At 41.6% G+C, this 27,687-nt stretch overlaps 1 protein-coding gene and 1 long non-coding RNA gene across 7 annotated transcripts in view; one reads left to right on the top strand and one right to left on the bottom strand.

Moving 5' to 3' along the window:
* The window catches only part of LOC144691002 (uncharacterized), a 32,589-nt gene extending 10,735 nt beyond the window's left edge, over positions 1–21,854 (bottom strand). Inside the window, exon 1 of the long non-coding RNA XR_013579026.1 lies at positions 21,716–21,854. This is a non-coding gene — a long non-coding RNA (uncharacterized LOC144691002). The remainder of the gene's footprint in view (positions 1–21,715) is intronic.
* Positions 21,855–21,866: 12 nt separating this feature from the next.
* epn2 (epsin 2) overlaps positions 21,867–27,687 on the top strand; it is a 71,379-nt gene continuing 65,558 nt past the window's right edge. For 5 of the 6 annotated variants that reach the window (XM_078558943.1, XM_078558946.1, XM_078558945.1 and 2 more), the window contains exon 1: positions 21,867–21,977. The gene's annotated coding sequence lies outside the window, so the exon portion shown is untranslated. The remainder of the gene's footprint in view (positions 21,978–27,687) is intronic. The other variant, XM_078558944.1, reaches the window with a different exon arrangement.

Consider the following 27,687-nt stretch of genomic DNA (forward strand, 5'->3'; position numbering starts at 1 on the left):
AGTTATGACTCCAACCAGTGGAGACATTTCCCCGTGATTCCCATTGACTCCAGTTTTGCTCAGGCTCCTTGATACCACACTCAATGCCTTAATGTCAAGGGCAGTCACTCTCACCTCACCTCAGGAGTTCAGCTCTTTTGTCCATGTTTTGACCAAGGTTGTAATGAGGTCAGGAGCTGAGTGGTCCTGGTAGAACCCAAACTGGGCGTCAGTGAGCAGGTTATCACTAAGCAAGTGCCGCTTGATTGTACTGTTGATAACCCTTTGCTTTATTGATGATCGAAAGTAGACTGATGGGGCGATAATTGGCCGGGTTGGATTTGTCCAGCTTTTTGTGTACAGGACATACCTGGGCAATTTTCCACATAGCTGGGTAGATGACAGTGTTGTAGCTGTACTGCAACTGCTTGGCTAGTGGCATGGTGGGCTCTGGGGTCTGCTTTGGGACATCACAGTCTTGGCCATGGGCTATTATGGATGACCGTCAAGGGGGGGGGGGGAAAGAGGTAGGTTCAGCTGTGAGTGGGAGGGTAAGGTGTACCGGGGAGGCGCGTGGGTGGGGTGCGATAGGGTTGTCTAGGTTTGACTGGGACAGGAAAGTGTCCCGGGGAAGGGGGTGGGGGTGAGGTTGGGAGGGGAGGAACAAAGGTGTCAGTGGGGGGCTTAGGCTGGGAGTGGAACAAAAGTTCAGGGGGGTTGAGGCAGGGAGGAGGGTATAAGTGGGGGAGAATGCAGCAACTGGGGAGGTGGGTGTAAGGGCGGAGGAAGGTGTAAGGGAAGGAGTTTGGAGTGGGGAAGGAGTTCGGAGAGGGGCAGGATGTCAGGGGGAGGAAGGACTTCGGAGGGAGACAGGATGTCAGGGGGAGGAAGGACTTCGGAGGGGGAAAGAGTCCGGGGGAAGGAATTTGGGGTCAGTGGGGGGAAGAGGAGTTCATGGGAAGGGAGGAGTCCGGTAGGGTGGGAGAGTGAAGGTGCGATGGTAGTGGTAGAAGGGACGGCGAGGGTGGTTGGTGGGGACTCGGAGGCAGACATGGACCCTGGGAGTGGGGAGGAAGAGGTCAATTAGGAATGGGGTGGGATTCTTGGGAAGATAGGGAACATATACGTTCACCTGGACATTCTAAAAAGAAAAGGGTTCTGGTTGGTAGGTGATGGTGGGGGAAGAAAGGCCCACTTGTGTTCACCCTTCCACCTCACAGCCATTCCACAGTCTTTCCTCCCCTTTTCCCTAAAAGTGTTCACCCTTCCCCCTCACAGCCCTTCCACAACTTTCCTTCCCATTGCCTACCTTGTGTTCGTCATCCCCACCCTTGCCTCACACCCCACTCCCAGTTAAAGTGCTAATTTCTGAAAGTGGAGTTCTGCCTGGCTACCACTGCACAGTGGTGCCCTTGTGGACAACGGTCTCAGCCACCGGAAGAAGAAGACCCCTGTACTCCCCAACCTGGGCCACAGTACTGGTCACTGTCTGAAAGTGGAGGCCTGCATGGTTACTGCAGCACAGTGATGTCCTTTGGGACAAGATAGGCAAAGAGCAGGAGCAAACCAACCTTATAGCCCAATAGTGTGGCATTCATTTCAACAAGACCGGCATAGCGCAATGGCAGGTAGGCTATGTATGTTGCACTCACCTCAAAGTTACAAGCAAACTGAGGTCAGACTTGTGCACACCACTCCCTTTCAAATGGGTTTGAGGCTGACATAATTTCCCGCTGGCATGACGCAAGATTGGAAGGCGTGACAAGATTGCGTCGAGCAGCTGTTTTAATGAGCATTCATGAGGTGTTATTGAATGCAAACGGTGTTCACGTTGGTGGGATAACTGACGCTGGGAGAATTGCAAACTGTTTTTACACCAGTGGATTTCCAACATTTTGCCTGGTGCTAAATTCTCCACTCCGCCCATCACAAAACCCCACCACGGGCAGGATGGAAAAATTCCATCCAATGTATTCAGTCCAATTCCCACTCCTTACTGTTTTAATTGAAGCATTAACACATTTAAAATATATTTGATATGAGTGTGTTAAGCATTTATACAATAACATTACTGTCAGTAATTTCCAGGCTGCTGATCATAGAACTCTTACTAAAGAGATGATGTTGTCAGTTAAGTGACTCAGTTCCATTACTTATATTGATGTGATTGTAAATGGTCTAACATCTCCCAAAAAAAATTGGCTGAAAGGCAATACAACTCAGATCATTATCATGGCTCTTCCAACATTGCATTGGAAATGTTTTGTCTATTTGAGCAACATTTCCAGCTCACTTTGAGTCTTACAGCTGAGACCTGAAACTTTAATGTTGCTCTTGGGGAGCGGTCCCTTGGCCCTGTCAGATAGTATCTAATGCTGAGCTCTGAATTCAGCAGGACTGAACTTATAGCTATTTTTGAGCATGTTTTGAGAGCGTGCGTTAGCCTCATTATAGTGCCAAAACATATCTTGATTAATTCAAATTAATCCCATGTTATATGGCTTCTGAACCTTGTGCGTGCTGTTAAAACTAGGCATTCTCGCACATTTTAATAACTTCCATACTCCATAATTAAGAGAGTTTTAATCTGAAAAAAGAAAAACAAAGGTATATTTGGATTTTCAGAAGATAAACTCAACCATTAATTGTCCAAGCATTATCTCAACAGCAATGTTCCCAAAACTACTTCCCCAGTTCACAAAAGAACTTTAGCCTCCCAGACCAACTTCACTGAGACACTGTAAACTATTTAACTTCTTAAACCTTTCACAAACGGATATCTTCTCCTTTAACCCTCCACGTTCATCCTGCCATTTCAACTCATTGGCAGTCAATTTGGCTCCTTAGACCCGCTCCTTATCCTGAGATCAGGGTGGCAATCTCCTGCCCCAGTCCTCAGTTAATGCTGGCATTCTCCTTCCCAACCAATAACATTACTCTAAGCTGCAATATCTTTCTTCTCCCTCTCCCTTTCAATGCAATCCACCACCTTATATTATCCATTTTCCACTTCAATTGCCATCCGTTTTCCCCTTTCATTGGCATCCATTTCTCCTTCCTTTTCCTCTGCATTCCCCTTTTGACTTTCCCCACCACTGCCACCACTCAGTCGCCCTTGTCCGTGTCCAGCTGCCATTGTACCAGGTGAGGTTCTCTTTCCTCAGTGCCACTGCTGGTTCTAACGTAAGGATTGCCATCTCTGTATATCATAGGTGGGAACTCCAGTTCTCAGAAGAGTTCTGACTACAGTATAGAGACTGCTATCTTTTCCTTAACTCTAGCAATGACTGAGTCCTAGACCAATACTGTAGCAACCTGGCTCAGGTAGAAATGGCACCAGAGGTAAACCCAGTTTGCAGTGATTTTTATCAGTAAAAGCTGACACACTGACCAGCCCCCCAAATGCTGTCACCATGAAATGCTGATGCCTGGCATGTATACTGCAGACTCATGTTGGTTTTCTGTCCACCAAAACATTAAATTTAAAATCTTGACCTTGGGTTCAAAATCCTTCATCATCTTCCTGCACATATCCCTGAAACCTCATTCAGTCTTCTAAAAAATCCTTTTCAATCAAGCTTTCAGTCACCTCCCATAAGTCTCACATTATAGTTTGGCTTGTGTTCCTTCATTCCTTTCATCTTTTTTCCTTCTCCAAAGCCCCCATGTAAAGTGCTATGGCATATTTTCCATGTTAAAGGTGCTCTTATAAATATAAGGCATTGTCACTTTGCTGGTATGATTGAGCTGTGAGATCACTGCTGGGCACATTCATAATACTGGCATTCCTTTCCTTTCATTGAGTGCATTGTTAGTCAGCCCTACCTTGGCACCCTTTCTCAGTCTGGTGAACTACTTTCTCATTTGCTCCCACAATCTATGAACATAGGAGGCTGCATCCACTCAGGCGGTCATGTTTGGCCATGTTTTCTGTGGGAGTCAGGGCTCTCCTCAGCTTCAAAAATCATCATCTTCTCATACTGTACTTCCTCTGGCAGCACATCCAGGCTCAGTTGCCACCACTTGCTCCAGGGTGCACAAACATCTTCACCATTGTATGTTGAACAACCTGCAAGAAAAATAAACAGTAGTCATTTAAATGAAGTAGCCTTTTAAGGGTATACTCCCACACACCTGCTGATATATGACCCCCTCCACACTGAAAATACACAGGGAGGATAGTTAAAATTAGGTGACCTCACATGTCCATTGGGATTTGCAGCCTACCTTATCAACACATCTGCAGACACAAGCATCAGCACTGCAACTGCATTTTTCTCATAATTGAAGAATCAACCCTATAATTCTGTCAGGATATGGACTGTCTTAGTTTTATTTAAAGTACATTGTTCCTTTAAAGTGGCTGAGGAAAGTTCTGTTGATTTCATAAACCATCAGAAATAGTTTGTGCTCTAAAACATCTAAGATCACGCTGATTGCCAAGATCCAGCAAACAGCTGCTCCACCTGCTTTAGTACATTATTTTCCCAGAGATTTTGGTGTAAATAATGTACCACTGATTTATATTCAAAGTTCAGCCTGTTGGGAGCCTGAATAACATTGTGGTTAGAGCATTGTCCTTTCACATCTGAGAGTGGTTTCAATCCAGCTCAAACTGATGGAATGGAGATAAGGGTTGGGGATAAACTGGGATGAAGATAAGATCTTAACTGAAACAAGTTTGGGCAGTCTGATTCCATTCCTGCTGCTTATGAGTTCATGGCACAGAAATAACTCAGACCTACTTATAAAGGCCAAGGAGACAAGCTGGTGTGAGAAAATTAAAATGTCCTGAGGATACAGGTGAAGCACACTGAAGATAATTTACTAATATGTAATATATAATTTGCTGTTTAATATATAATTTACTATATATCCAGCCAGTGCTGTATTTGACCTGGGAATGCTAGATTTTGACATCTGGGATAATTTGAACACCAAAAACAGGTGATATGTTAAAATATTAAAAATCTCAAAACCACCTACTTCTGGTTTTAATGATAGTGGGACAGGGTGCGAGCAACCAACCTACTTTCAGGAGGTGGGCTGGCAATTTAAATATTATAATCAGGCTGTGTCTCATGTTTAACCTGTGTTCCAGGTTTTACCCTGGCTAGGTGGGTTTTCTGGGCTTTAGGGAACCCAGCAGCTGAATGAAGATCAGAACTGGTTTGTGGAAAAGTTAAATGTCTTTACAGCATTGCTTGTGGGCCAAGCAAGAGTGCTTCCTCTCAGCCAACCAAGTTTACTTGCTTCCCAGCCCATCAATGGACCACTCTGTCCAGGTTTAGGAATCAGACCCCCTCCACGGTGATTGCTCCCAATCTAATTGCAATCAGACAATTCCCCCTCCACCCAGACTGTGGGCTTCCACCTCCAAGTTTAGGACCTGCACCCCCTTAAACTCCCACTAATCCAACTGCAGGTTCCTTTCCTCCTCCTGGGCTGCAGCCTCCTCCAGAGCATTTCCTGCCAGTAGGGTACCAAGCCTATCAATTAGGTTGGCTTCCGGGAGGGAAGCCTGCTGGAAAAATAAAGATGCACGCTGTGGGAACTGCACGGCTGAGCCCATCGAAACCTCTCCCTGTTGCTTACAAGACTCATCCCAGTAAATTTCGGGGCCATGGTGTCAGAAATGGAAAAGTGTCAATGTCCACCATTTATTAAAATTCAAAAAAAAGTTCACCTTGATATTGCAATTAGTCCTCATGTTAGACAATCATTTACTGATCATGTTAATTATTCCTTTTAGAACTATTCAGTTTGACAATAATGCCTTTTTAATAAACATTGTAGAACTGAAATATCAAAAAAAAATTGCCAAGGTATATTAACCTACAACAGAGAATTAATGCAAAGTTGCATGTGATGAGAAAATGTAAAAGCTAACTTCTGATGCGAGGAAGGGCCTAAGTCTCGAGCATCAACAGGAAAACTTGTAGGCGTTATATATGCTCATATTTGACTTGTGTTTTGCAAAGTCAAGTTTCCACAAATCCTAAAATTAGAATGTCAACCTTTTAGGCGCAAATAGTATTGCTTAACTGGATACAAATGAAAAGGTGAGTGACCACTCAACAAGGATAAAGAAGGTTGCTTTCTTTTCTATTAGCGGTAAAAAGGCAGGGAAAATAGTAGATGTTTGCAATTCTGGACAGCTAAATGGAAAAGTTGAATGAACTTGTTCTCTCAGTTCAGTGATGGTTGATTCAGAGTAACATATTTAGTGTAGGCGGATGTTCAACTTGTCTATTTTTGTTCCTGGAAACAAATGAGTGATTATATTTAAAGTTCTCATTTTCAGAAAAACATTTTCTTTACCGAATTCAGTAAACCATAATGTGCTGAACATAGAAGAGTTATTGAAATAAATTGCATGGTGAAATAACACAATGAAACGGGTGAATTATGTTGCTAAATTAAAACATATGCACATCTTTGGATAAATGTAAATACTTCAAAAGCAGTAAACCACACATAATAGAAATAATGGTCACTTGGAATGAAATACAACACACTAGGTGTTCAAACATATTCTGAAATTATATATGAGTGTTGTAATAAGTTTTGTAGAGCAAACTTAAACAGGATGCAACCCATACTAACCTGTGATTAGATTATGAGCAATCAAATACATCAGTATTTGGTAAAGAAACATTGTACTCATTAGAGTATATTGATTATGAATCCCTGTGCTTTGTCGGTAATGCTGAATGCTGACAACACTCTTTTCTGCTGCTACAGGTTAAGTAGTCACCACCATTTAAAGATCTGAAAGCTAAAGTGAATGAAAATATGAGCCTGTTTATGGTTTCTAACTAGACGGAGTTAAAGTGAAGGTTACAGTATATTGAATTTTCTGTATTAAATTATATTGTGTTCACAATTTAAATAGAATTTTTTATAATAAAAATTAAAAACAAACATTAACTGACTAGATAACATCCAGCAATTGTTCAAATTCAGCTTTGTCTCATTATAAAACAATATTCAAAAGCAAAATACATACAAAGCTACAATCTTTCAATTTCCTAAATAAAGCATATTAAAATATTGCATCAGACCTTTGTAAATAAAAATCTTATTTATTCTTCAGTTTTAAAAATAATGTGTACCATGAGTTTTAAATTAGATAGCTCCACTGATGCATATCAAGCAATAACAGATGACCAGCACATGCACATTATTGGTTTCACTACACTATTGATGGCTTTCCCTCGTGCTAGAGTTAATGAGGACTGTATGGATTTGGTTTTAACTCTCAAGTGGGAGCGTGGCAAAGCATGCAGCGACCTGTCTAGGAGGAGGGCAAGGGAAGCTCAGACATTTTTAACGTCCGGCTTCATTAACTTTCCTCCTACCAACTTCTCAACCAAAATAGCTTGAAAGTTGGCGGGAAGCAGCTGGTCAGCCAATAAAGTTGGCACCCAGGGAAACAGTCCTAGGACAAGGCAAGTAGTCTGGGGTAGGAGATGCTCAAAGTTTAAGTTATTTTTTAATAAGTGCCTTCTGATCCAGACTGCTGTTCTAGGTATGTTTTTCCTGGCAGGGAAGTAACCGCTATTCCCCTCGCTCAGGCACCTCCGGTTAAAATAGCCAATGAGGCCCAGATGATGTTATTTATTGCCTGGAAACAGGCAGTGTTATGACACAGCAGTTGGTAAAGGCTGAGTTGTTTAAATCGCAGAGGGAAACTTGAACAACTGTCATAATCTATATTTTCATTTGGTATGTTTGAGATGCAGCTCTGAATTCAGGAATAAGACCACTGAGCCTCGAAAGTTTTTTTAATATAAAACTAAATTAAACGTATTAATTTAACAATAAATTAAACATATACACATCTACAAATTACTACCATAATAACTTTTAAACAAATCCCCAAATTATTCATTCCCAGGTAAATCTTAACAGTAACCCATAGACTTTAAACAGAAACCAGGCAAAGCATGTTTGACATTACGAATTCAAAAAGAGGTTCTTTTCAATTTGTTTCCTTTGCAGACACAGATGTAGGCTTACAGGCTGGTTAGATCTTAAATGCCTCTGGCTCATACACGCAAACTCCTTTCTGTTTATAAAAGCAAAAAACTGCGGATGCTGGAAATCCGAAACAAAAACAAAAATACCTGGAAAAACTCAGCAAGTCTGACAGCATCTGCGGAGAGGAATACTGTTAACGTTTTGAGTCCGTATGACTCTTCAACAGAACCATGGAAAATAGAAAAGAGGTGAAATATAAGGTGGTTTAAGGTGGGGTGGGACAGGTGGAGCTGGATTGAGGGCCAGTGATAGGTGGAGATTGCCAAAAGATGTCATAGACAAAAGGACAAAGGGGTGTTGACGGTGGTGATATTATCTAAGAAATGTGCCAATGGTGACATTAAGGGTAGAAAGCAAGACGAGCAAGGGACAGATAGCCCTAGTGGGGGTGGGGTGGGGGGAAAGGATCGAAATAGGCTAAAAGGTAGAGATAAAACAATGGATGGAAAAACATTTAAAAATAAAGGAAATAGGTGGGAAAAGAAAAATATATATAAATTATTGGAAAAAGGGGGATCGGAAAGGGGGTGGGGATAGAGGAGAGAGTTCATGATCTAAAGTTGTTGAACTCAATATTCAGTCCGGAAGGCTGTAAAGTGCCTAGTCGGAAGATGAGGTGCTGTTCCTCTAGTTTGCGTTGAGCTTCACTGGAACATTGCAGCAGGCCAAGGACGGACATGTGGGCATGAGAGCAGGGTGGTGTGTTGAAATGGCAAGCGAAAGGGAGGCCTGTGTCATGCTTGGGCTCGGCACGATGCTGAACTCTTCTTCCGCCGCCTTCGTCTCCATGCTCATTTCTTTGGGCAGGAGTCCTCTCCCCGTTCAACGGATCCTTTTACCCACCTCCAATATTCTCCCTCCACCTGGACCCCTTCCTCTGGATTCTTACCTGCTCTTAATCTTTTAATTGAGAACTGTTGGCGTGACATCAGTCGTCTTAATTTCTCTCCTGCTCTCACCCAATCTAACCTGTCTCTCTCTGAACTTGCGGCACTCCGTTCTCTCAGGTCCAACCATGACATTGTCATCAAACCTGCTGACAAGGGTGGTGCTGTTGTTGTCTGGCGCACTGACCTCAAAGAGGCTGAGCGTCAACTCGTAGACACTTCCTCTTACCTCCCCCTGGACCATGACCCCACCACTGAACATCAAGCCATTGTTTCTAGGACTGTCACTGACCTCATCTCCTCTGGAGATCTTCCCTCCACAGCTTCCAACCTCAGTCTCCCAACCTCGGGCGGCCCGCTTCTACCTCCTACCCAAAATGCACAAACAGGACTGACCCAACAGACCGATCATGTCAGCCTGTTCCTGCCCCACGGAACTCATTTCTTGCTATCTTGACTCCATTCTTTCTCCCCTTGTCCAGTCTCTTCCCACCTACATCCATGATTCCTCTGACACCCTACATCATATCAACAATTTCCAGTTCCCTGGCCCCAACCGCCTCCTCTTCATCATGGACGCCCAATCCCTCTACACCTCCATCCCCCACCAGGATGGTCTGATGGCTCTCCGCTTCTTCCTCGAACAGAGGCCCGAAAAATTCCCATCTCCACTACTCTCCTCCGTCTGGCTGAACTTGTTCTCTCACTGAACAATTTCTCCTTAAACTCCTCTCACTTCCTCCAAATAAAAGGTGTCGCTATGGGTACCCACATGGGCCCCAGTTATGCCTGTCTCTTTATGGGATATGTGGAACGTTCCTTGTTCCAGTCCTACTCCGGCCCCTCCCACAACTCTTTCTCCAGTACATCGATGACTGCTTCTGTGCTGCTTCATGCTCTCGCTGGACCTGGAAAAATTTATTAATTTTGCTTCCAATTTCCACCCCTCCATCATTTTCACATGGTTCATCTCTGACACTTCCCTTCCTTGACCTCTCTGTCTCAATTTCTGGTGATGGACTGTCCACCAATATTCATTACAAGCCTACCGACTCCCACAGCTACCTTGACTACAGCTCCTCACACCCCGCTTCCTGTAAGGACTCCATCCCATTCTCTCAGTTCCTTCACCTCCGTCGCATCTGTTCTGATGATGCCACTTTCAAAAACAGTTCCTCTGACATGTCTTCCTTCTTCCTTAACCGAGGTTTTCCACCCATGGTGGTTGACAGGGCCCTCAACCGTGTCCAGCCCATTTCCCGAGCATCCGCCCTCACACCTTCCTCTCCCTCCCAGAACCATGATAGGGTCCCCTTTGTCCTCACTTGCCCCTTTACTTCCCCTCTCCTCACCATCCAAGGGCACAAACACTCCTTTCGAGTGAAGCAGCATTTCACTTGCACTTCCCTCAATTTAGTCTACTGCATTTGCTGCTCCCAATGCCGTCTCCTCTACATCGGAGAGACCAAACGCAGACTGGGTGACCGCTTTGCGGAACACCTTCGATCTGTCCGCAAGCATCACCCAGACCTCCCTGTCGCTTGCCATTTCAACATACCACCCTGCTCTCATGCCCACATGTCCATCCTTGGCCTGCTGCAATGTTCCAGTGAAGCTCAACGCAAACTGGAGGAACAGCACCTCATCTTCCGACTAGGCACTTTACAGCCTTCCGGACTGAATATTGAGTTCAACAACTTTAGATCATGAACTCTCTCCTCTATCCCCACCCCATTTCCGATCCCCCTTTTTCCAATAATTTATATATATTTTTCTTTTCCCACCTAAATGTTTTTCCATCCATTGTTTTATCTCTACCTTTTAACCTATTTCAATCCCTTCCCCTCACCCCACCCCCACTAGGGCTATCTGTCCCTTGCTCATCTTGCTTTCTACCCTTAATGTCACCATTAGCACATTGCTTAGATAATATCACCACCGTCAACATCCCTTTGTCCTTTTGTCTATGACATCTTTTAGCAATTTCCACCTATCACTAGCCCTCAATCAAGCTCTACCTGTCCCACCCCACCCCCTCACCCTTAAACCAGTTAATATTTCACTTCTTTTTTATTTTTCCTTAGTTTTGTTGAAGAGTCATATGGACTCGAAACATTAACTGTATTCCTCTCCGCAGATGCTGTCAGACCTGCTGAGTTTTTCCAGATATTTTTGTTTTTGTTCCTTTCTGTTTATACCTAGCTTCCCTTTGAATGTAAATTTGTATTACTAGGTTTTTAATGTTATCTTTCCGAACAATAGTATCCTTTCACTCCACCAATTTTATTAGTAATATAAACACATTGCTTGGCATCTCCCAGCTAGGTGTGAGATTTTACTCCCACTCTTGAAAGCTTTATTCAACAAATGCAAATTTACACTTTACCTTTTAACTTCCTTACGTTATCTAATTAACATCTCAAAACTACTATACATCAAAGCACCCAGACTAGCTGGCTTTAATCCAATTAAACCACACACAGACATGCATAGACACAGACCCTACTACAATTCCAATTTAAAAATAATTTCCAATAACATTATAGACATTTATTAATGACAGCAGGAAGAGCATCAATTTCTCCCCTGTAATTTTGTTAGGCCTTTTAAAGTTAGTCCACATCATCTATTCTCAAAATCATGAATCCACAATAAATGGGTGGTATAGCTATAACATATTCTCATTTAACCTTGTCTGAGACCAAGCCAGACAGATTGCCTGAAGTGTCTTTTGGTCCGACAGCTGTTGTTGGTTTCAAAGGGAAATTAGTTTGTGCAATCTCAATTTAGTTTGCAGAAGATGCAACTCAACAAAGCTTACCCTAAAATTTGGCAAAATTGACCCTAATTTAGGGAATTAATTCATAAAGACCAAAAGCAGAAACAGTATGGAAAATAGAAAAATTATGGCCATGTAATTATAGCCATAGGAGTGTTTCTCTGAGGATAGTGCTGAACTACATTGTGAACACAATATAGGCCCCTGCAATGCATTTGGGGGAGGGCATAAAGCGGTTCAAAGTTGTCCTTGGGAGTATGTTGCCAAAAATATCCAGTTGCCAATGCTAATTGTATATTATAAATAAAAACTAAAATTTGCCAGAAATACTCAGCAGGTCGAGCAGCATCTTTGGAAAGAGAAACAGGGTTAATGTTTCACGTCTGATGAAAGGTCAACAACCTGAAACATACTTCTTCAAATATATATAAAGGAAGAGAGAGGCCAAAGTGAACATAGGCCCCTTACAGAATGAGGCTGGGGAAATAATAATGGGGAACCAGGAAACGGCAGAGGAGTTGAATAAATTCTTTGCTTCAATCTTCACGGGAGGTAACACTAATAGCATGCCAATGCTAAAAAATCAAGGGGCAAAAGAGGGGGGGGGGGAAATAAATACAATAACTATCACTAGTGAAAAAGTACTAAGGAAACCAATGGGGCTAAAGGCCAATAAGTCCCCTGGACCTGATGGGTTGCATCCTAGGATATTAAAGGAAGTACCTACAGAGTTAGTGGATACACTGGTAGTAATCTTCCAAGAATCCTTAGATTCTGGGAAAGCCCCAGAGGGTTGGAAAACTGCCAATGTAACACCCTTATTCAAAACAGGCGGGAGACAAAAAACAGGCTATAGGCTACAGGGTATATATAAGCTAACAATAGGCCAGTTATCTTAACATCTGTCATTGGGAAAATGTTAGAGTCTATTATAAAGGATGTAATAGCAGAGCATTTAGAATTACATAATCCAATCAAGCAGAGTCAGGATTTCCCGGCAAATTTAATAAAATTCTTTGAGGAGGTAACTAGCAAGATAAAGGGAAACCAGTAGATGTAATATATTTGGATTTCCAAAAGGCGTTTGATAAGGTACCGCACATAAGGCTACTTAATAAGATAAGAGCCCATGGTGTTGGGGGTAGTATATTAGCATGGTCAGAGGATTGGCTAACGAATAGAAGACAGAAAGTTGGGATAAGGGGGCATTTTCAGGCAACCTGTAACTAGTGGAGTGCCACAGGGATTAGTGCTGGGGCCTCAATTATTTACATTATATATTCATGGCTTAGATGAGGGAAGTGAATGTACTATTGTTAAATTTGCAGATGATACAAAAATCGGTGGGAAGGCAAGTGGTGAGGATGACACAAGGAATCTACAGAGGGATATAGACAGGTTAAGTGAATGGGCAAAAAAGTGGCAGACGGAATATAATGTGGGAGAATGTGAGGTTATGCACTTTGGCAGGAAGAATAGAGGAGCTGAATATTATTTAAATGGAGAAAGACTATAAATCTGCAGCACAGAGGGATTTGGGGGTCCTCGCGCATGAATCACAAAAAGCTAGCATACAAGTTCAGCAGGTAATCAGGAAGGCAAAATGGAATGTTGGCCTTTATTTCAAAGGAAATGGAGTACAAAAATAGGGAAGTCTTTCTAAAACTACACAAGGCACTAGTTAGACCACACCTAGAATACTGTGAACAGTTTTGGTCCCCTTATCTAAGGAAAGATATACTGGCATTGGAGGTAGTCCAGAGAAGATTCACTAAATTGATTCTGGGTATGGAGGGATTTTCTTATGAGGAGAAGTTGAGTAGGTTGGGCCTGTACTCATTGGAGTTTAGAAGAATGAGAGGCAAATTTCTTGAAACATATAAGATTCTTAAGGGGTTTGACAGGGTAGATGCTGAGAGGTTATTTCCCCTTGTGGGAGAGTCCAGGACCAAAGGGCATAATCTCAGAGTAAGGGGTCACCCATTTAAAACAGAGATGAGGAGGAATTTCTTCTCTCAGAGGGTAGTTAATCTGTGGAATTCTTTACCACTGAGGGCTGTGGAAGCTGGGTCATTAAGTATGTTCAACACGGAGATAGACAGATTTTTAATCAGTAAGGGAATCAAGGGTTTTGGGGAAAAGGCAGGAAAGTGGAGTTGAGGATTATCAGATCAGCCGTGATCTAATTGGATGGCGGAGCAGACTCGATGGGCCAAATTGCCTATTTCTGCTCCTATGTCTTATGGTCTCATAGATGGTTCCAGGCCTGCTGAGCAACATATCCTCTAATTTTTTTTTGTAATCTGTGGTTGGTTTGTTTAAGTATGCAGGCCCTTTAATTTTTTGTGCAGCAACAATAGCAACAGCTATTCACAATATATATTAATGATTTAGATGAGGGAACCAAATGTAATATCTCCAAATTTGCAGATGACACAAAGCTGGGTGGGAGGGTGAGCTGTGAGGAGGATGCAGAGATGCTTCAGTGTGATTTGACAAGCTGAGTGAAAGGGCAAATGCATGGCAGATGCAGTATAATGTGGATAAATGTGAGGTTATCCACTTTGGTAACAAAAACAGGAAGGCAGATTATTATCTGAATGGCTATAAATTGAGAGAGGGGAATGTGCAACAAGACCTGGGTGTCTCCGTACACCAGTCACCAAAGGTAAGCATGCAGGTGCAGCAAGCAGTAAAGAAGGCAAATAACTACTGTTATAGTGACAGGATTCGAGTACAGGAGCAGGGATGTCTTGCTGCAATTATACAGGGCCTTGGTGAGACCACACCTGGAACATTGTGTGCAGTTTTGGTCTCCTTATCTGAGGAAGGATGTTCTTGCTATAGAGGGAGTGCAGGGAAGGTTTACCAGACTGATTCCTGGGATGGTGGGACTGACATATGAGGAGAGATTGAGTCGGTTAGGATTATATTCGTTGGAGTTCAGAAGAATGAGGGGGAGCTCATAGAAACCTATAAAATTCTAACAGGACTAGACAGGGTAGATGCAGGAAGGATGTTCCTATGGTGGGGGAGTCCAGAACCAGGGGTCATAGTCTGAGGGTATGGGGTAGACCATTTAGGACTGAGATGAGGCGTAATTTCTTCATCCAGAGAATGGTGAGCCTGTGGAATTCGCTACCACAGAAAGTAGTTGAGGCCAAAACGTTGTATGTTTTCAAGAAGGAGTTAGATATAGCTCTTGGGGTGGAAGGGATCAAAGGATATGGGGAGAAAGCGAGAGCAGGCTAATGAGTTGGATGATCAGCCATGATCATAATGAATGGCGGATCAGGCTCGTAGGGCCGAATGGCCTATTCCTGCTCCTATTTTCTATGCTTCTATGTAACACAGCCCCAATAACTTAAAAGGGGCTGACCTTTTAATTGCTATAATGCATCTGAGTATATCTAGCATTTTCTGTTTTTATTTCAGAGTTCCAGGGTCTGCAGTATCTTGCTCTTATACTAATGTTTATTATCTTGATATGCAAAAAGAACATACAGAGAATATGTACAAATATAGAGTAAATTAGAACTTAAATTAATGACTGATGAAAGAACTGGAAATATCCAGAAAAATGTACAGTATTTATTCTTGCTGTGCATTAAAAATTACATATACAGCAATACATTGATTATATGGAAAGAACAAAACATTAAGACACCATACCGTTTTGCTTTTAGATCCTACAATCAATTACCTCTGCTGAAAATGCTGCAGGGAGAACCTCAAACTATTCTGGATTGGATCATCACAATCAATATTTTTCAATTTCCAGATAAATGAGTGAACATTGCTGACAAAACATTAATAGTTGAGTATTGTGTCTGTGTGTCATAAACTCCAGCCTGCATCATCCTCCATATGTCTAATTGGTCTTTTGACAGTGTTTCAAAATTATCTGTAATTTGGAATTGACCAGCAGATCTTTGGAAACCTTCTCCATTTTGTTCTTTCACAAGCCAAAGACTTCCCTGAGTAGGCCGGAGGAGGTGGGGGCGGGAGGTGTTCAATCTCTATACGGATGTTCTCAAAGCATCCCCGAAGTGTTTCCATTGTCCTGCTAAGTATCTCCTGCTGCAACTGAGTTCAGAGCAGTTGTTTTGGGAATCTGGCATTAGGTGCCTGAATTTTTCAGGTGGCGGGTGGGCGGGGGCGGTCGCGGAGCAGACCTGCCCGCGACCAACTCCGCGTCGCCATTTTACGTGGGTAGGCTAATTATGGCCCGGCTAGCGTAAGAAGCAAGCGCTCAGCGCTACCTGTGCGGGCAGGGGGAGGAGGGAGAGTTGGGGCCAACGTGAAAGAGTGCTTCAATCTCCCTGAGACACGGGGCTGCCTCAGGGGGATTGAAGGGCTTTTGAAATTATTAAATAAAAGGTTTAAAAATGTATTTAAATATGGTCCCCTCATGTGATTGTGTCACGTGAGATGGAACATATTTTTATATTTATGAAAACTTTTTTATTTATTTAATAAAAGCTTTAGGAAACCTCATCCCACTCGTGGATGAGGTTTCCTAAAAAAGTACGAAGGCCGCTTGGCCTTTACGCCCATTCACCAACCTCAAGATTGGACAGGCAACATTTACAATTACCTTAATTAATTTCTTAATGGCCTTAATAGGCCGTTTACATATCAGCGGGTGCGCAGCCGACTCTGGCGTGCGCCCGCTGAATGAAACATTGCAACTCAGCGCGATGACATTGGGACGCACACCTGACGTCATCGTGTGTCATTTTACGTGTCGGCGTGTCGGGCCCACCCTAACTGAAAAATCTTGCCCAGGAGTACAAATGATATGTCCAGCCCAGTACAGCTGGTTTTGAGTGATCAGTGCCTTAATGCTGGCATATTGGTTCAGAAGAGGACACTGCTGATGGACAGGCTTTCTTGCCATCAGATTTGGAGGATCTATCGAAGGCACCGGTGATGGTACTTCTCCAGTGCTTTGCATTGCGTGGCAAATCCAATAAAAATGCAAGGAGCAGAACCAACCGCTCTACATGCCCTTTTTCAACCTCACCAAAGGCTTTGGTGAGATTGAAAAAGGGCATGTAGAGCGGTTGGTGCTGCTCCTTGCATTTTTATTGGATTTGCCACGCAACTGTGAAGGCTTATGGATTATCTTCCTCAAGTTTGGCTGCCGTCAGAAATTTGTCGCCATTCTCTGCTTACTTCATGATGAAATGCAAGCCATGATCCTCTCCAATGGAACCACTACTAACCCTATCTCAGTGAAGACTAGGGTCAAACAAGGCAATGTCATTGCACCAACTCTCTTCTCCCTAGTTTTTGCTGCAATACTGCACCTCACCTCCGGCAAATTATCCACAGGCATGGAGATAATTTATAGAACAGGCAGGAAACTGTTCAACGGTCTTCAGTCTAAAACCAAAATCACTCCAACTTCAGTCATGCAGATGAAGCTTGTGTGTGTACTCACTTAGAAACCTAGTTCCAGGCTACTGTCAACTTCTCTGAAGCATAAGACAAAATAGGCCTTTCACTGAACACCCAGAAAACTAAGGAACTCTTCCAACCAGCTCCCACAAGACCTCTCCCATTGATTAAGATCAATGGTGAGATCCTGGAAAACGTGAACCATTTTTCACATTTGAGAAGCCTCCTCTCATGAAGGCAGACATAGATGATGAAATTCATTATCGCCTCCAATGTGCCAGGTCTGCACTTGGTCAACTAAGGGAAAGAGTATTTGGGGATCAAGATCTCAAATCCGAGACTAAGGTCATGGTTCACCGGGCAACAGGGATCCCTGCGCACCTAAATGCCTTGGAGATTTGTACAATCTAGAACAGGCACCACAAAGCACTGGACAGCGTGAAGACTAAGGTAGCAAAGAGTCTCACAGTATTAAAATCCTGGTATGAATTAGTCTAAATGTGCAATGAGTCTTGCTTTCAACATAATGGGAAGTAGGGAGAAGGGCATTTTGAAGATGTCGTATTTGAAGCTAAAATGGATAAAAATGTTCAAAGGGCTACTAACTGGTGTATATTGATAAAGTGGAGAAGATGAGGTAGATTGTGATAAAAGAGAGGGAGGAAGGAAAGAGGAGGATGGAGAAGAATGGCATATAATTACAGAGACTACAATGCTTTATCATAATCTCAAAACCACTGACTTGGCACTCGAACTACATGGAGAGTGTCATTCTTAAAACACAGTGCCAGTGGAGGGCATTGCCCTAATGGTACATAACAGGTATTTCACACTGTAAATGTCAATCACAATGCCACCTTTACATGTAACAGGTAATGAAGATAAATGTTGACATTTAAAATTCTTACCCCTTTGATGAAACATAACATAAGAAGTTTGAGATAGAATGTTGTGACACACAGCATTTTAAATATATAATGAATCGACTGAACATTACCAGTAATGGTTTAATAGCTAGTTTTCTTTTTACTGATCAGGCAAATTAAGAAATGCAGCTTTAAATTTGAGTTGGAATATCTTGAGCTCACTTCCACCACAATTTTAATATGTCTTTTCCTATTCCTCAGTTGTTTATGCTTTTCCAATTGCTCCCTTTAAGACTTCTCATTTCCTTCCTTTACTGCGTCCTGTCAGACTTACTATTTTTCATACATTGCCTCATTTCTCCAGAATTTCTTTCCTTCCACTTAACAGCAGTACTTTACTACTATGACTTACAGTAGGAAAAAATAGATTTTACACCTTTTTATGGGAGGTGTTCAGCAGTCCCACTTGCTTTACAATTTATTTTTATTTTCTTATGCTGGCTGTATCTTCAGGCTTTTTTATGTTTTCCGTTTGCAACTACAAAATTCACTGCATTGTTGCGTTGTTAAGTACAGAATGTATTAAACAACTACTTCATAATGCAAAGCATTCTAGGCTGACTGTACTTCAATTATATGTCAAACTCATTAAATCCATTAAATTAGCTATTGTCAGAAAAGACTAGGTTTGGTGAAAAGGGACAATTGGGCAAATAAATTATTGAAAACTTTAAGGGAGATGACATGAACCTCATTATTTCTAAATTACACAAAAGCCAATCCCAATTCATTACAGGATTGACATTTCAAAAGTGGAAAAATAAGTAATTTTTAGCCTAAATGTTAGGAAACCCTGTTTTTTAAGCTATGTAATGAAAATTTGTAAATTTAAAAACAGATTTGGCAAACCTTCAGCTATGCAGGCTATCTCTGAACTTAATCAAACCGACCTTACTCATCCGTACCATCAATGGGGAGCCTTGCAATCACATACTAGGAATTCAGCCACATTGCCCAGAACTGATTGGGAAGCCTCATCCGAATTTCCAATTAAGCAATGACAGACTGCAACATTTGCCAATGGTTATGCAAACATACAACATCGTCCCTGTTGTGGTTTCTGATGTTTTTCACTTTTCCTCAATATTTGTTTGGGATGGGAGGAGAAAGAGGAGCAGTGACAACCAGTTGGAGCTATGTTTTGTACAGTATCCTTCCATTGATGCCAATTATGGAGATCATCCAGAATGGCTTCATGACAGACACCAAGTGCCATGACTTCAAAATAGCTTGAGGAACTCGTGTTACTAGCATGTGGCATGGTTTCCTACAGTCAGTCTGCTCTGGACCACTACCTGCTATTTACAATGGAGGCACGCATCATAATCGCCAGAGTGACATAACACAGAACACTTAAGAAATTCTATGGCTGCAACAAAATTGATGTTCAATAATTCAGAGATTTCAAGTATGAGTATTGTTTTCTAAAGTAAAAAGGTAACTACTTCGGAAAAAACATCTCCCTATAGACATTTTCTCCTATTCAATCTTTATGAAGCCAAGTGCTTGTTGCCATTCTGACAATTTTAATTAATAGTTCACTTTTTCAATAGTGATTGGAACTAAAATTTGACTAATTTTTAAAATTTGTTTCACAACTTCTCTCAAAGCTTTTCAAAGGGACTAACATTGGTTTAGGTGACTATGGCTTCAAGCTAAAGATTTTTGGGGTCAAACTGATCTCTGACAGAAGTGCAATATAGGCAGATTGGCTGATCAATGGAAAGCGGAGTCGAGTGATGCATATAACAGTCAGCCATCTGCTACCATCCATTCTATAAATGGCAAAGTTGAACTTCACCACCACTCCACTTGACTTTAAGGGACTGACTTAATCTGCATGTTTGTATCCAAAAAAAATCTCATATTTGTAGATCTGCTATATTATGATGTCCACCTCTCTATGATGTTTCTATCACAGTACTATGAAACCAATATTTTATCTAACACAGAAAACTGGAATTTGCAATAAAACTGACATCTAACAGCCTATTGAGAGCTGATAGTGTGCAAATTGGCTGCTGTTTCCTCTATTACAATAGGGATTAAACCTTAAAGGTGATATATAAATGCAAGTTCTTTCCTTCTTGCTCTACCTTGTTTTGGTCACTATCTTTCCAACATACCAGAAGGTGAGGCCTCTTCCTCTTTATCCATAAAAATTGAAAGCAAGAGTGGGAACAACTGCAACTACGTTCAACAAAGAAAATATTGTTTTGTGATGTGTCCAATTCTAGACGCCACACTTAGGAACGATGTCAAGGTCTTGTAGAGGGTGCAGAGGAGATTTGCTAGAATGGTACCGGCAATGAGAGACATGGATTTAAAGTGGTAGAAGAGCCAGAGGTGAAATCAGCAAAAAGTTTAGGTAGTGAGTTATGGTTATTCTGAATGCACCAATCAGTGAGAATGGCAATAACTTATTCATCAAGTTACACCACACTTCAAGTCACAACACTTTAATCTTGAGTCATAGAGCGATGGCAGAGAAGGAAAAAAAAAGGAAGCAAATCCTGCACTCCAGATCCCAGTGGGAAGTACTGCCCCATGTGACCAAAGATCTACTGGTTGAAAATTGGCCTGCTCTCACATATAACCCATGACAGAAACTTGCAACCGAGTAAACGTCATCCTCAAATCGAGGGACAACCGACTACAATAGGTCTCTAGATTTTGAGCCAGAAGGTTGTGGTTTCAAATCACACCACAGGTACTTTAACGTATAATGTTGGTTGACAGTTCAGTGCAACAACAACTTATATCTTCATAAGGCCTTTAATATCATGAAACATCTCAAGGTGCTTCACAGGAGCATTGTAAAACGAAATATGACACTGAGCCACATTAGAAGATATTAGGTCAGATAACCAAAAAGGCTTTGTCAAAAAGCAAGGTTTTAAGACGTGTTCTTAGGAGGAAGGTGAGGTACAAAGGCTTAGGGAGGAAGAGAGCTTGGGGCCTAGCCAACTGAAGACATGGCTACCAATTGTGGAGTGATAAAAAGGGACATACAAGAAGCCAAAGTTAGAGGCGTGAAGATATCCTGGAGAAGATTACAGAGATAGGGAGAGGTGATGAGGCCATGGAATGATTTGAAAGTAGGGATGAGCATTTTAAAGTCAGGATGTTGCTTGACCAGGAGACAATGTAGGTCAGTGGGCACAGGGGTGATGGGAGAATGGGAGTTGGTGCCAGTTCTTTTTATCCATTCACAGGATGTGGGCTTTGCTGGCTGAGCCAGCATTTATTGCCCATCCCTAATTGCCCTAGAGGTGGTGGTGAGCTGCCTTCTTGAACCACTGCAGCCCATGTGGTGTAGGTACACCCACAGTGCTGTTAGTTGAGACATGGACAGCAGAGTTTTGGATGATCTCAAGTTTATGGAGGCACAGAATGGGAGACCAGACAGCAATGCGTTGGAAAAACTTGGAACAGTCAAGACCAGAGGTAACAAAGACGTGAACAAGTGCTTTAGATGGACTGTGACAGGTGCTGGATTTACCCGTTCGTTACCCCATGTTTGTGGGATCTTGCTGTGTGCAAATTAACTGAACTTGAACAGTGGCTAAACTTTAAAAGTACTTCACTGGCTGTAAATAAGCACTTTGGGATATTTGGGTAAGTGAGTCTTTTACTCTATCCAGACGTAAAGAGGTTTTGTTGGGGGGAGGGGGTAAGAAATGAAGGGGTTTATTTACCCGAGGTAGCTGCAGTGGACACTCCTCCTTTTGTGCTGCCTTTCCTCTGGCTAGCTCTCTCTCTCTCGGTCCGACTGTGTTGTGGAGTTGAGGCCACACCTCTGCCTGTCTGTGTGTGTGTGTGTGTAGTGCCGCTACCGCCATGTTGTCGAGGGGCGGACTGCAGCAGCTCGAGCGAGAGAGCGCTCGGCCGTTAGCGGGGGAAACGCCCAGAAGCTTCTAGGCGCCGGCGCGCGGGTGCGGCTGCGGAGCTGCCATGAAGGTAAGAGCGACTATACCGTGGAGAGAGAGAGAGAAAGGGGGCAATAATAGTGTTCGAGGAGGAGGGTGACAAGGGGGAGAAGAGAAACAGATTTCTTACCCTCTTTCCCTCCCTCCCCCCCATAAAACCTTCTCCATGTCTTTCTCATCCACGAAGCCAGCCAAGGCCGGGAGGGGCGGCGCAGGCTTCGACCAGCAGTCAGGCCCGCCCGGGCTTTAAATTTTTGTTTTTATTATTTGTTGTTGTCGTCTCCCTCTCAAGAGAAAGATAAAGGAAACTTTGCACCGGTTTCAGGCTGGCAGAGCGAGTTAAAGGGTTGGAAGATGTTGGTCCCCAGTTTCTGTTGCCCACTAACTGTGGGCACCCCCGCCCGCCCGATCAGTGTCTGTCAATGTGACTAAGGTGTGTTTTAAATTGATTTCAATAGCCAGCTTGCCGATTCAGTCATCTCCCAAGTCTACTGTGACTGCAAAATCCATCATCTTGATATGTTGTCTTCGTAAATCAATTTTTATCATGAAACAAGCTTAGTATGTTTAAACATATTACAAAAGCATTCATCAGTTCTTGAAAGTTCCAATTTTGCAATGTTGTCATGTACTAGACATGCAATTTCAAAAAAACCTGGGTGTTAACTTTCAGCTGTGTCTGTAAACCGTGTAACCCTGGGCGATCTTCCTCCTCGCCCTTTACTAAATGTAACGAGACATGTCTTTCTCCATTTCGTCTTTGGGTGATCACCAAAACATTGGTTTATGGTTTTTGCCCAAAAATTGATGGAATAGGGGAATTTTTTTACCCTCCTCCCAAAAAAAAATCACTGATAATTATAGAATCTTACGTAATTTTAAAAAATGACTTACTTACTCATTCTAAACCAGTGATCCTGGTAGTTAATGCTTTTTGAGCAAAGGAAGAACAATTCGCAGGATTTGAATTGGAAAAATTGTTTTTCTGGAAAGTTAAGATAAGGATATAATTGTGGATGAAACTGTAAGTTGGGTTTACGGTGCTTAATGTACAAAGATTTGCATTTATTTAGCATCTTTCACAACTTCAGGGTATCCCAAAACGCTTTGTAGCCCATCAAGTACTTTTGAAATCTTGTCATTGCTGTAAACTGGGAAAATAGTTAAAATTGTATTAGTGAGAATATATTTTGCTGTCACTTCTGTTCATAAAGTTCCACTGTGTATAAGTTACTCAAGAATGATGATTCATATTTTAAATTGAGCAGTTACATGCAGGGCTGTGGTGTGTTAGGAAATTTGTGACATACAGGATAACTCAGATTCTAAGAGTTCTTTGACAATCGGAATGGACAGAAATATTTGCATTTTTCTATTGAGTAAATTCTTGTCTGTTCAGTCACGTTCTCATTCTGACACACCTTTAGCAATAACCAAGGTGTGTATTTCTATGTTGATAAGTAGAATCTGTCCAAACACATGACAGCATAAAATATTGCATATAATTATTTTGTGTGATTTGCTTACACTTGTTTTATTTGTTATTTGTGAAAAGTGCAATGCTGCTAACACCTACAGAACAAGGATATAAAAGCTTTCAACTCTTGTTACAATTGTTTATTAATATGGGTTATTTTATCACAGTTTTATTTCCTTGTAATTTTTAAAAATTCTAATGGTTTTGTTGTTCAAAACATATTGGATTTCACCGGATGTGAAATCTAGTGATAAAAACAAAAAGCTAAAAGCTACTGCGGATGCTGGAAATCCAAAACAAAATAAAAACAGAATTACCTGGAAAAACTCAGCAAGTCTGGCAGCATCGGCGGAGAAGAAATCAGTCAACGTTTCGAGCCCTCATGGCCCTTCAGCAGAACTGAAGCATAGTTTCAACAAGGGAGAAATATAAATTGGTTTAAGGTGGGTGGGGGGGAAGAGACACATTGAGGGTGTGGTCTCAATGTGTCTCTTCCCCCCCACCCACCTTAAACCAATTTATATTTCTCCCTTGTTGAAACTATGCTTCAGTTCTGCTGAAGGGCCATGAGGGCTCGAAACGTTGACTGATTTCTTCTCCGCCGATGCTGCCAGACTTGCTGAGTTTTTCCAGGTAATTCTGTGTGAAATCTAGTGAACTTGGTGAATGTCATCTACTAATCTTCACTAAGTATAAAAGACTCATATAGTAAGTGGAGTTAAGATCTATGTTTAAATAAAATCTACTGCTTTGGAGCTCAGTATCAGCAATGTAACATTTTGATTGATGTTTTAAATGCTCTTACATGAGCTTTATAGAGCACTACATTTTGCTGGTGGATGTTGATTAATAACGATTATCCTTTAGCTTGAAGTTAAATGTCACCGAACAGTTGGATTGACTTTTGTGACAAAAGTGTAATGCAACTGAGCAGTTCTGATTTCAAAGCTGTCTTAAACCTGAATATTGTGTTACATACGATACTCATTTTAGATGAGCTGTTACATGTCCCAAGATATTCATCCAAACCTATTGGCCCTATAATTCCAGCCTTCTCCAATACCTGCTGTACTGTCTTTTAGTTGCAACTTTAACATCCTTCATTTGAAGGATGAGCCTTTGACAGTGCAACATTTCTTCAGTGCATCACTGAAGATTATATACCCAAGTTCTGGATGAGAGCTCAACCCACAAGCTTTTGTCTCTAGGTCAAGAGTGCTACTAAACTGGCATCCAAAATGCAAATTTTCCATCACCAATTCCTTTACCTACATTTATGATAGAAACTGCCAAAAAAAGCTTGTCGCACTTGATGATGTTCTCCTGCAATTGGTGTTTGTACAGTACCTCCCCTGCTCTGCAACTGTGATTGTCATGTAATGTATGGATACAGTGGGAATGCCACGACTGTCTCTAGACAGTAGGAAGAAGAAATGTTACAGTAACTTTTGTGGCATATATGTTAGGTTGTCAAGGATTTATGACAGGGAAATATTTGTTACAATACTTAAAAGCATGCTTGCTGTATGCAGTTTTACATATACATAGTATATGACATTAAATCTCAAGGGTTTAACATACAATGAATAACTTTAAAGATTGTTGTCATCCAAGCAATTGTGACAAATATTTTTGTGAGCATCAGATCTCTCAAATCAGTTAAGGTGAACGTTAATTTTTTGACTCTTGTTGGAGTGAAATGTTGATCAACATTTAAGAAAACTCATTCTTCAGATTGTAGTAGGATCTTCAGTATGAATCACTAGACCAACAACGGCAAGAACAATGTGCATTTACATAGTACCTCTAACATAGTAAAATGTTGCAAAGCACTTCACGGGAACAATTATAAATAACATTTGACACCAATCACCAAGCAGGAATTCCTTTGTTTGACATCTATTGTATGGTACCCTGATAATGTAGAATTCCCTTAGACTTGCATTGTACTTCCTTTTAATCCAGAACTTTCAGATTTAGAGGCATGAGTCTAAGCAACTGAGTCAAGTTGATATACTATGTGCAATAGCAGCTATGAACTCTAGTCCTATTGTCCATTAATATAGTAAATGTTGCTATGCAGTTATGAGAATATTTTTTTTCTTCTAAAGGAAGCCATTTTTATTGGTTTAAAAGGTCCAACAGTTAATCGACAGCTGCACTCATTTGACTTTAGTATCATGTGTTACTCCCTTTGTGGCTGTTCCTATATAAAAAAAAATTAGCAAGTAATTCCAGATTTTTGGCATTCCAATATTTTGGGAAATGGGTGGAGAAGAGAGCATGTCATGACTAAATTAACAGGAAGTCTCACTTTCCCAGAACCATCCAGAGATCACGTTAATTAAATGCAGCAGACTATTTCAATCCATTTTAATTTATTCATTAGAGATCCTAATGTGTTCTCCCTTCCACCTCACATTGTAGCCTACAATTGTTTTTTTAAATGGCTGTCTGTACGTTTATTCCATATTTTGATCAGTGTGTGTGAAGAAGAATTTACTGATATCAACCTCAGAATTACCCTTTCTTTTAAACCTGTGTTGCCAAGTTCTACTTCTACAATTTAGTTGAAAGATGTATTTTGGTTTAATGTTTACCCTAACAATCTGATAAAGTTCAATTATACCTTTCCAGATGAAAATCCCCCGTCTTGTATTATGCTGTTTTGGCTGTGTCGCTCAACATTTGTTAACTCTGCATTGGTCGGACATATTTGGCATTGAGTCTACTCAGACCCCCAAGTCTTTTTCAGCTTTATTAGACCATAAGACATAGGAGCAGAAATTAGGCCATTCGGCCCATCGAGTCTGCTCCGCCATTCAATCATGGCTGATAAGTTTCTTAACCCCATTTTCCCGTAACCTTTGATCCCCTTACCAATCGAGAACCGATCTATCTCGGTCTTCTTGGTTATTTGAACACTATTCATGGAATATGCAGGTTGTTTATTTTTCTGTCCTATACATAGCAAGTTACGTTAGTCTGGGTTAAACTTCATCTGCTGTTGTTCTGTACTCTATTGTTTTATTATTCATTGTGTTATGATCCCAGCTGCTGTTAAAACTAGACAAGTCAGATCCCAGAGTGACATCTGGCTTGATAGATCCTATTTTTTTTTGAAATGGTGAAAGCTACTGAACAAATTCACTGGAGTCTGCTGATGAACCTTTAAAACAAATAATAAAATATTTATTAAAACAAGAAAAGTGAACTATATTACACCAGACAAAAAGATTGGAAAAATTTCAATACAAGCAGGAGAAGATGATTTAAATTCTGACCATTCCTTTAATCCAGCAATATCTTTACAGACACACAAACCAGTGAAGAGCTTCTTGCTTGGGACTGGCACAGATGCAAGCAGTTGTCTTCTGGTGAACTCCTGAGCATTCACTTGATGCTTCTCACCCAACTTATATCTCTTCTCAAGTCACCCTAAAACCACACTCTTATCTCACTGTTTCTTCAACTGTAGAGCAAACAATTAAGTTCCCTAAACAGCCTTCCTTTAGCACCTCTGCTAAACTGATGACTTTACTGAGTCCCATAACTGATGTTAACTACTGTCCCATTAGCCTTGCTATTTTTCTTCTCAGTGAGCTTCAAATCCCTGTCTTCTCTCTGATCCATGTGCATGCACACATCAAACTCCTCGCTCACTCCTGTCTTCTGTGTCCTGTGTCACTGGACCACTGTCGCTAAGCAACAATAAAGCTTTTCTACATTTTTTCTGCTGCCAGACCTGCTGAGTTTTTCCAGGTAATTCTGTTTTTGTTTTGAATTTCCAGCATCCACTGTAGTTTTTTGTTTTTTTCTGTCTTTAATTGACTGCCACTTCTCTTCAAGAAATGCCTTCCTTGAAGAAGTATTGCTCTGTTCTCCGACAGGATTTCCGCCTGTCTCTTCTGCCTTGTGCACCTTCATTGCTTTCCATTTCTCTCATGGTGTTTGACAAGGTGTTTACTAAAACCCGCTTTCACAGCCATATTTCCTTTCTCAGTGACTGTCTCCAACTCACCCCACGTGGATTTCAACTGAAATTCCATCCCTCTTGTTTCGAACCCACCCAGGATTACAGGTATCTCCGGGACATAAAACGTTTCTCGGACTGCTGTTCCCGTCGCGTTCTGAGATCCACACTCAGTGCCATGCGCCGCCATATGAACACACTCGACCTCTCCCTCCAGCAGCACCGCCGCACCCTTTTTCAAAGCTGCGCGTGCCCCCAGTTTCATTTTATTCTTCGCCTCATCCGACGCCT

The sequence above is a fragment of the Cetorhinus maximus genome, chromosome 15, assembly GCF_964194155.1.
Source record: "Cetorhinus maximus chromosome 15, sCetMax3.hap1.1, whole genome shotgun sequence".
Classification (NCBI taxonomy): domain Eukaryota; kingdom Metazoa; phylum Chordata; class Chondrichthyes; order Lamniformes; family Cetorhinidae; genus Cetorhinus; species Cetorhinus maximus.